Source organism: Musca autumnalis, unplaced genomic scaffold (assembly GCF_047663935.1).
Source record: "Musca autumnalis isolate F117 unplaced genomic scaffold, ASM4766393v1 scaffold_4, whole genome shotgun sequence".
NCBI classification, from domain to species: domain Eukaryota; kingdom Metazoa; phylum Arthropoda; class Insecta; order Diptera; family Muscidae; genus Musca; species Musca autumnalis.
Genome location: NW_027411977.1, coordinates 239,436,851 through 239,447,359, shown reverse-complemented (window position 1 = coordinate 239,447,359; position 10,509 = coordinate 239,436,851).

Sequence of the window (10,509 nt, the reverse complement as noted above, 5' to 3'; positions counted from 1 at the left end):
AAAGCTTTGGCTTTACTTTTCCCAAACATACTTATCATGTGTGCAGCCATATATCAATTTTACAGCTAATTTAATGTGGTAAATTTATTAAGCGTATGAGTAATGTTACCACTCATACGTCATATGCACCACTAAAACACGTGATTTTATACCCTACACCACACTGTGGTAAGGGATATAATGTCTTTGTGCATTTGTATGTAACATACAAAAGGAAACGAAATAGACCCATAGTTCCTTTTGGGAATATACAGATATATAATCACTTTCTGAGTCGATTTGTGCATGTCCGTCCGTCTGTCCATGTATTTTTGTTCGCAACGTACAGGTCGCATTTTTTGTCCGATTCAGCTGAAAATTGAGAACTAACTTTTTTTAGCCATGGGAAGAACGCTATTGCTTTTGGTGAAAATCGGTTCAGATTTGGATATATCTCCCATATATATTTTCGGCCGATTTCACGTATTTTCTGTACCAAACACGCAATATATGTTCGATTTCGATGAAATTTGGAATGTGTAACTGAAATCAGTCAAGAAATAAGTGTACCAAATTATATCGAAATCGGTTTAGATTTGGATATATATATATATCTTCGGCCGATTTCGCGTAGTTGCTGCACCAAACACGCTATATATGTTCGATTTCGATGAATTTTGGAATGTATAAAGGAACTCGGTCTAGAAATAAATGTGCCAAATTATATCGAAATCGGTTATGATTTGGATATAGCTCCCATATATCTTTTCGGCCGATTTCACGTATTTTCTGTACCAAACACGCTATATATATGTCCGATTTCGATGAAATTTTGAATGTTTGACTGAACTCGGTCTGGAAATAAGTGTGCCATATTATATCGAAATAGGTTCAGATTTGGATATAGCTCCCATATATATTTTCGCCCGATTTCGCGTATTTCCTGCACCAAACACGCTATATACGTCCGATTTTGATGAAATTTAGAATATGTGACTGAATTAGGTCTAGAAATAAATGTGTCAAATTATAGCGAAATCGGTTCAGATTTGGATATAGCTCCCATTATATTTATATTTTTATATATTTATGATTATTAATATTTTTATTAGTTATATTTTTGTTTTATTTATTATTTTTTGAAATATTGTTATCTAAATTCCATGAACAAAGTCTCTCCATATCCCCCGCCCCTGATTTACCTACTACTTACCTTGTAGTGCCACCCACCCCCTTTAATATTTTCCATTTTTTTTTTTTTTGTTTCCAAATAATAAAACCAGTTTTTTTATATGTTTAAATACTTGTCATTTTTTGTTTTATTTTTTATTCACATTTCATTTTTATTTTTAATTTGTTTGTTGTTTTTTTTTGTATTTTTTCCATTTTATCATTGATTTTTAAAACATAAGAAAATTTAAATCATTTATAATTTCTTGTTATTTTGTTTGTTTGTTGTTTATCATTAAGACATGACTGACCTGCTCTCTGGCATTCTTCTATCAGGCAAAATTTACCATTTCAATCTCTCACACCAACAAATTTTGTATTTTTTTTAAAGAAGATTTTTAAAAATTATTTCTTTGTTTGCTCTTGGTTTTTTCATTACTTTACACAAACATTTGCGCCATTTTTGTTGTTGTATTTGTTTTTTGATCTTCTACGTTTTGTTTGTTTATTGTTTGTCCTTAGGGTTATAACATATACAATATTTGCGTTTTGTTTTTTTTCGCATTTCATTAAAATTGTCAATTATTTTGGTTGTTTGTATTTTTTTAATTTTTTTGTTTCAACAAAAAAACAGCAAAAACTTAAATTAAACAAAATTTGAAATTCGCATGAATAATTTGTCATCTTTTTGCATTTTTTTTTTGATTTTTTGTGGAGAGGTAAAGGAGTATTTTTATAAATAAATGGGATGACTATTTTGTTTGGAAATACCTAAGGGGGGAAGGGAACTCTTTTCTATTAATTAAAACCAATTATGGCTGTTAAAACGCTGTGCCAACTTTCTGCTCTCACTCTCACCCCTCTCTAAAGGTGTTATTTACACTTCCTGTTTCCTTATAGCATGTTTACATTACTGTAAAGATAATAGTGTAACAAATCTGATTTCGAACTCTCTATCTCTCTCTCTCTCTGTGTTATTCTGTTGTTTACACTTCCTGCAACCCATTCTCATTATCATCATTACAGTGACGTTATAATGGCTTCCTGTGAACAAGGTTAACTCTCTCTTATTCTTTTACTGTATGAAAGGAAAGACCTTTCCCTAGAACAGAGAGATTACCTATTCACAAACACACAGACTTTGTAGATGTAAACCTGCCTAGGGAGAGCATACACTTACATTTGTAATAAGTGGCGCCATCTTTGTTTACTCTCTCTTTTTTGGTCATTATTCAATACTTCCATGCATTGATGTCAACGTCTGCACGTTGTCGTAACAACAGAGAATAACTAATTCAAAAGAGAGCTGTGTCAGCCGTTGTTTAACAAAGAGACATTACTCTCCCATCTTTTCTCTCTCATTTATTTTAGACATCAATGCCTCCATTAAACACCTTATAACTCTCACTCTATTATATTGATATTATTTCCTTAATTTTTAATGATTTCTTAACTCCTTTCCATAACGCCTTCGACTCCAGCTAACCTCCTCCTTAAACTTAAAATATTTAGCCTTTTAAGGAATAATAATAATTTAACAAAACTCTCTTTTTCTTCTTTAATATTATTTGTGTATGTGTTTTTTACCAACATGATTTGATATTCAACGAACTTTAACGTTTTCTCACACCAACACCGACTCCTTTGTTGTTATCTTCAACCTTTCTTCGCTTTCCAAGATGAGGCGCCATTTTGTCTTGATAAATTTCTCTTTGAAGATTAAATAAAATTTGTTTTAGACAGCTACAACTCTCTCTCTTCGTTTGTTTTGTTTTTGTTCTGCTATTCACAAATAATGTTTTTTAAACAAAATATGTTTTATTTTTTCTTTTAAATTTAAGATTTCCTTTTTTGTTTTTTTTTTTCTTTCTTACAATTCAAAAAAATCTCTGTTTTAAATTTCTTTGGAATATTTTGATCAATTTGTTTTGTTCTGTCATTTTAAATGTTTATGTTTAAAAATTGTCATCATTTTCATTGTTTCAGTTTGTTTTGTTTAGATTCTTGTTGTCATTCCTTTTAGATAAAATTTACAGGGGATTTGTTTTTGGGTATTTTATTTTATAATTTGTTGCTTCAATAATAATTATTAATAATATTGTTTCTTTAATTTATATGTTAACGGACAAAATTACACACATACACATAAAATTTTCAATTATTATTTTTTTTATTTCTTTATATATTATTTATATATTTTGTTATTTTCATCATTTGTTTGTCATTACATTTGATATATGTATGTCGGCTTTGTTGTTCCTTCTTCCTTGTTAAGAAAATATCTTGTATTTTAGCTTCTATTTCTTTGTTGTGTTTTAAAAACATTTTTTTCTTTTGTTTTCTGGTTTTCTAAATTTAATTTTAAAATTATTTCCTTTATATAATATGTGTATTTTTTAAAGTTTTTTTTATTGTGTTTTTTACATTTAATTGTATTTTTTAAGATTTTTTGTGCTTTCTTAAAGTTGTTTGGTTGTTTTTTTAACAAATTTACACATTGAGTTTACAATTCTTTTCAAAATTTTACATATTTTTTTAGTTTTATTATTTATTACACACATAAACATCAAATTACTTAAAAATAACATTATTTTTAATTTTGTTTTCTAAATTATTATTTTTTTTTTTTTTGAAAAATATACCTGTAAATTAAGAAGAAAAAAAAACAATGGATATTAACCCTGTTAATATATTCAAAAAGTTGTTAATTGACAATTTTCAGATAGTGCGCATGAATAACAACTAGCGTTAAATAAATCATACGCACTATGTCAGGGTTGGAAGTTATCGATTTTTTATAAATCAACGAATTGATCTGAATAAAAGCCGCTTTTTATGAACAAACGAATTGATTTCGGAAATCTATGAATTTCGATTTATTGAGCAATGCTTCTGCTCTATTTTTCCCAAATATACTAATCATGTGTGCAGCCAACTGTAAATACTACATGCAAATTTATGTTGGACATTTATTACAGGATTTTTAAAAAACTAAGAATTAGAAAGAGCTTTGTAATATAAACAAACGAATTGATTTTGAAAATCCATGAATTTATATTTATTTAACGAAGCTTCTGCTTTATTTTTCCCAAACATACTTATCAGGTGTGCAGCCAAATGTAAAAGCTCCAGATAAATTATTGGTGATTTTTTTATTTATTTATTTATTTTTTTTTGTTAAGCAACTACGTATGGAAGAAAAACCTGTTTAATATGAACAAACGAATTGATTTAGGAAATCTATGAATTTCTATTTATTAAGCAAAGCCTTGGCTTTGTTTTTCCCAATGAAAGTTTTCATGTGTGCAGCTAAATGCAAGTTCTACAGCTAAATTAATGTTAAAAATGTATTCATAGTTTTTTTCAGGAACTGCGGAGTGAAAGAATAGGTTGTGTAATATGGACAAAGGAATTGATTTCGGAAATCTCTGAATTTCTATTTATTAACCGAAGCTTGTGCTTTATTTTTCTCAAACATACTTATCAGGTGTGCAGCCAAATGTAAAAGCTACAGATAAATTAGTGGTGACTTTTTTACTTTCTATTATTTAATTTTTTTTTGTTAAGCAACTACGTATTGAAGAAAAAACTGAATAATATAAACAAACGAATTGAGTTAGGAAATCTATGAATTTCTATTTATTAAGCAAAGCCTTGGCTTTGTTTTCCCTAAAGACACTTACCATGTGTGCAGCTAAATGTAGGTTCTACAGCTAAATTAATGTTAAAAATTTATTCAAAAATTTCTTCAAAGTTTTTTTTTTTTTTCAGGAACTGCGGATTGAAAGAATAGGCTGTGTAATATGAACAAACGAATTGATTTCGGAAATCCCGGAATTTCTACTTATTAAGCAAAGCCTCAGCTTTGTTTTTCCCAAATATACCTATCATGTGTGCAGCCAAATGTAAATACTAGCGATAAATTAATGTTGGAAAATATTTATAGCTTTTCGAAGAAAATATTAATTTAGAAAAATGCTGCCTTATATTAACAAATGAATTGAATTTGAAAATCTGTGAATTTCTATTTATCAAGCAAAGCTTCTGCTTAATTTTTCCCATAGAAACTTGTAATGTGTGCAGCCAACTGCAAATACTACAGGCTAATTAATGTTGCAAATTTATTGATAGCCTTTTTAAGAAACCAAAAATTGAAAAAGGCCTCGTAATATAAAAACACGAATTGATATTGAAAACCTAAGAATTTCTATTTATTTTGTAATGCTCCTGCAACATTTTTCCCAAATATACCTATCATGTGTGCAGCCAAATGTAAGTACCTCGGATGAATTAATATTAAAAAATTATTAATAGTTCTTTAAAAAAAAAACTATTGGAAAAAATTAATTAAACGAATTGATTTTGAAAATCTGTGAATTACTATTAATTAAGCAAAGTTTCTACTCAATTTTTTCCAAAAATACCTATCATGTGTGCAGCAAAATTTAAATGCCACAGGTAAATTAGTGTTGAAAATTTTTAAAAACCTTTTTAAGGAACCATGAATAGAAAAAGGCCACGTAATAGGAACACACGAATTGATATTGAAAAACTAAGAATTTCTATTTATTTCGCCATGCTTCTCCTTCATTTTTCCCAAATATACCTATCATGTGTGCAGCCAAATATAAGTACCGCGGATGAATTACAATTAAAAAAAATATTAATAGTTCTTTTTTCAAAAAAATTCGATTGGAAAAGGTTGTGTGACATGAACAAACGAATTGATTTTGAAAATCTGTGAATTTCTATTTATTAAGCAAAGCTTCTGCTTTATTTTTTTCCAAATATAACTATCATGTGTGCAGCAAAATTTAAATGCCACAGGTAAATTAATGTTGAAAATTTATTAATAGCATTTTAAGGAACCGTGAATTTGAAAATGCTGCGTAATATGAAAACACGAATTGATATTGAAAACCTAAGAATTTCTATTTATTTCGCCATGCTCCTCCTTCATTTTTCCCAAATATACATATCATGTGTGCAGCCAAATATAAGTACCTCGGATGAATTAAAATTAAAAAATTATTAATAGTTATTTTTTCAAAAAAAAAAAAACGATTGGAAAAAGTTTTGTGACATGATTTTGAAAATCTGTTGATTTATATTTATTAAGCAAAGCTTCTGCTTTATTTTTTCCAAATATAACTATCATGTGTGCAGCAAACTTTATATGCCACAGGTAAATAAATGTTGAAAATTTATTAATAGCCGTTTTAAGAAACCACGAATTGAAACAGGCCTCGTAATATGAAAACACGAATTGATATTGAAAACCTAAGAATTTCTATTTATTTTGCGGTGCACCTTCTTCATTTTTCCCAAATATACCTATCATGTGTGCAGCTAAATGTAAGTACCGCGGATGAATTAATATTAAAAAATTATTAATAGTTTTTTTTTTTTCAAAAAAAAAAAAAAAAATACGATTGGAAAAAATTATGTGACATAAACAAACGAATTGATTTTGAAAATCTGTGAATTTCTATTTATTAAGCAAAGCTTCTGCTTTATTTTGTCCAAATATACCTAGCATGTGTGCAGCCAAATGTAAGCATCACACGTAAATTAGTGTTGAAAATTTATTAATAGACTTTTTAAGGAACCATGAATTGAAAAATGCTGCGTAGTATGAACAAACGATTTGTTTTCAGAAACCTATGAATTCCTGTAGATTATACAAGGTGCCTACTTCATTTTCTTCTCATATACTTGTCATGTGTGCAGCCAATTATAAGAGCTACGGATAAATTATTGTTGAATCTTTTTTTTAATTTTTTTAAGCAACTCAGTATTGAAGATAAAACTGTGTAATATGAAAAAACGAATTGATTGCGAAAATCCATTAATTTATATTTATTCAGCAAAATTTCTGCTTTATTTTTCCCAAATATACCTACCATGTGTGCAGTCAAATTTAAATATTACAGTTCAATTAATGTAAAAAATTATTAATAGCCTTCTAAGAAACTACTAATTAAAACAATTCTCTGTAATATGTTTAGACGAATTGATATTGAAAATCCAAGAATTTCCGTTTACAAAGCAAGGCCTCAGCTTCATTTTTCCCAAACATACTTATCAGGTGTGCAACCAAATTTAAGTACTACAGGGGATTTATTGTTCAAAGTTTATTGAGCGTATAAGTAACGCCGTCATTCATACGCCATACTCACTATTATATTATTTGAAATTATGTGAGGTAAATATCATCCCTCGGATGAATTTATTCTGCTATGTATCCAAGAGTAATATTGTTAATCTTGCCCTTGATTGCAAGCGAAATTGAGTGATATATGTATACGTATTATTCCAAAATATTTTCTCTAAGTTTTTTTTATGGACATTCGATCTAAATTCGCACATATAATGTAAAAACGAATTGATTTCAGGGAGTGACCAAAAGAACCGTGGTACCCCACAATGCCCTCTCTGCATTTCTGTTTATCTAGTCTAAGTGTGGAAGCAATATAGAAAAATATTTCGAATTCATTCCATGAAACTTTTCACTACCCTTCTGCAGGAATACTGCTGAAGTGAACAAAATGGTTGTGTAATATGCACAAGCGAATTGATTTTGAAAATCTAGGAATTTCTATTTTTCTATCAAAGCTTCTGCTTGATTCTTCCCAATGGTACTAATCATGTGTGCAGCAAAATGTAAGTATTACCGCTAAATTAATGTTGAAAATGTATTAGGCGTATGAGTAACAACACCACTTATACGCCACATTCACTACAACAATTCCTTAGCTAAATACACCATATTCATGGGTGGAAATGAGAAAACAAATAGCCTTAAGAATAAAGCTGAAACCACATCCAACGTTTGTGTAAAGTTTTGTGTCGTTTTGGCCGTTTTTACACTGTTGGGCATGATGCCGAAAAATTCAAATTCATTTGAAATATATGCCAGCAAACAGATCAACGCTGGACTTTGGTGTCGGCGTCGCCCTGTTGTTGTTGTATTTTTTCTTAAGGCCAAACACAAAACTTTACTCAAACGTTGGATGTGTTTTCAGCTTAAGCTATTATGAAGCGTATGACTTTAATTATCCCGAATAAATCATATGTTAAAATGTCATCTTTGTTAAACATGGACCGATGGAAAATTGCTGCCGATTTTGAACAAATGAATTGATAACGCCACTAACTCAAAGACAAAATTACTCAGTAGAAGGTTTTCATTCCACAGCTACATATCCTGCTCATGTGTGCAGCCATTTAGGGGTCATAAGCCAGAAAATTTCTAATTGTTTTAATTTTGACTTTTTTGGCCATATGAAAATTTTAACAAACAATTAACGCTATGATCAGCAAATGAATTGATTTTCAAAATCTATGAATTTCGAATTACTTCCTACAGTATTGTCTTTTGTTTCTCCAAATAAACTTATCATGTGTGCAGCCAAATGTAGCTTCTACAGGCAAATTAAAGTTTGAAGTCGATTATGCGTATGAGAAATGTTGTCAATCACGCACCATATTGTCTGGGCACATAATATTCCTGATTGATATAATGCAATCTTTTTATTTTGTATAGTAGAGCCTGTTCAAGTGTGCTGTCATTGAAGCATAAAATTCAGCAATTTTCCAATTTACCGATTTTTGCTTATTTTTGGAGACAAGAAATGAACGTAAGGTTTTATTACCTTTATGATAAATTCTTAGATTTTGAAAATCAATTCGTTTAGATTTTCAAAATCTAAGAATTTTTATTTATTTAGAATAGTCTCAGTTTTATTTTTCCCTAAGACACCAATCATTTGTGCAGCCAAATGTAGCTTCTACGGGCAGATTAACATTCAACGTGTATTTAGGCGTATTAGTAATGACTGTACTTATACGCAGTAGTGATCACTACTACTCCTTACGGGTAGATTAATATTGAAGGTGTATTTAGGCGCATAAGTAATGACGGTACTTATACGCAGTAGTGATCACTACTACTCCTTACGTTTCGAAAGTCACGTCCTACAGTTACATTAGAGTTTTTTTGCCGGGTTAAGCCACTTCATGAGGATTTACGTGACGTTTGAGATATGGAATTGACATTTGAAACCCAAAACACGGGGTATTAGTGTGCAAAGCGATGTGCTTACCATTGCCTAACAGTAACAACCAATGCTGACAAATATTGCAAATGGAGTTCATGGAATACAAGTAAAAAAGTGTCAGTCGGCTTTGCCGACAGATGTATACCCTCAGCCAATGTGAAGCGAAACTTTCACCTTCGGACAGATCGAATGTATTTAAGGTCTCTTCAGACTTTTGTGGCCCTTTTTGGACATTTGAACTTGCCGACAAAAATGTGGATTTAGAATTAACTGCACTAAGACACAAAGGTTGAACTTTTGTAGTGCAGGTATGTACCCTTAAGGAGGACCGATATGGGCCATTTTAGAAGTTAAACTGAATTTTGATAAAATATTAGGAGATCCAAAGTTTGGACCAAATTGGTTGCCCCATTCAAGTGATATCGTCCTAGCATTTTAGTGACATTTTTTAAATATTGGGGAGAAGTACCGAAAGTTTTGGACCGGTATTGCCCATGAAACTAAGTTTGGATATAATATGACGAAGACCAAATGTTGGACCAAATCGGTTGAACAGTTCGAAAGTTATCGTGCTCTCCGACCGCCACATATGGTGACATTGGGGTTTTTACACCTCTCGGGCTGTTTTCCCAAGAAATATGGACTTGCCCCTGAAAAAATTTTTACCGTCGTAATGGAGGTAGCGAATGCAAATCGCTTCAACAAAAATCAAAGTGATTCGAGATCAGGTCTTAAAGTGAACTTATCCGACATTTTGTGTGAGAGGTACCAGAAGGAGTAGACAAATATAGTCCATATTCGAACGTGATCTATATCTGGTAGATATATTAGGATGTGCAAAGTATGGATTACATCGGTCACACCCTTCAAGAGTTATCGTGCGTAAAATTTTTCCGAACATTTTTGAAGTTTTGTGGGGGAGGTACCTGAAGGAGTGGAACGATATAGCCCATTTCCGAATTTAAAGTATGTTTTGATAAAATATTACGAAGGCCAAATTTTGGACGGAATCGAAATATCCGTTCGAGTGTCACAGGGGCTTTTTGCACCTTTCCGGCCATTTGCTCAGGAAGTATGGGGATGCCCCTGATGAAACTTGTACTGTCGTATGGGGGAAGTGTATACAAGTTGTTGCAACAAAAATCAAAGCGATTCGAGAGCAGGTCCTAAACTGAACTTATCCGAAATTTTGTGTGGGAGGTACCCGAAGGAGTGGGCCAATTGAGTCCATATTGGAATCTTATCTAAGTCTGGTAGAAATTTCACGATGTGCAAAGTATGGACCAAATCGGTTACTTTC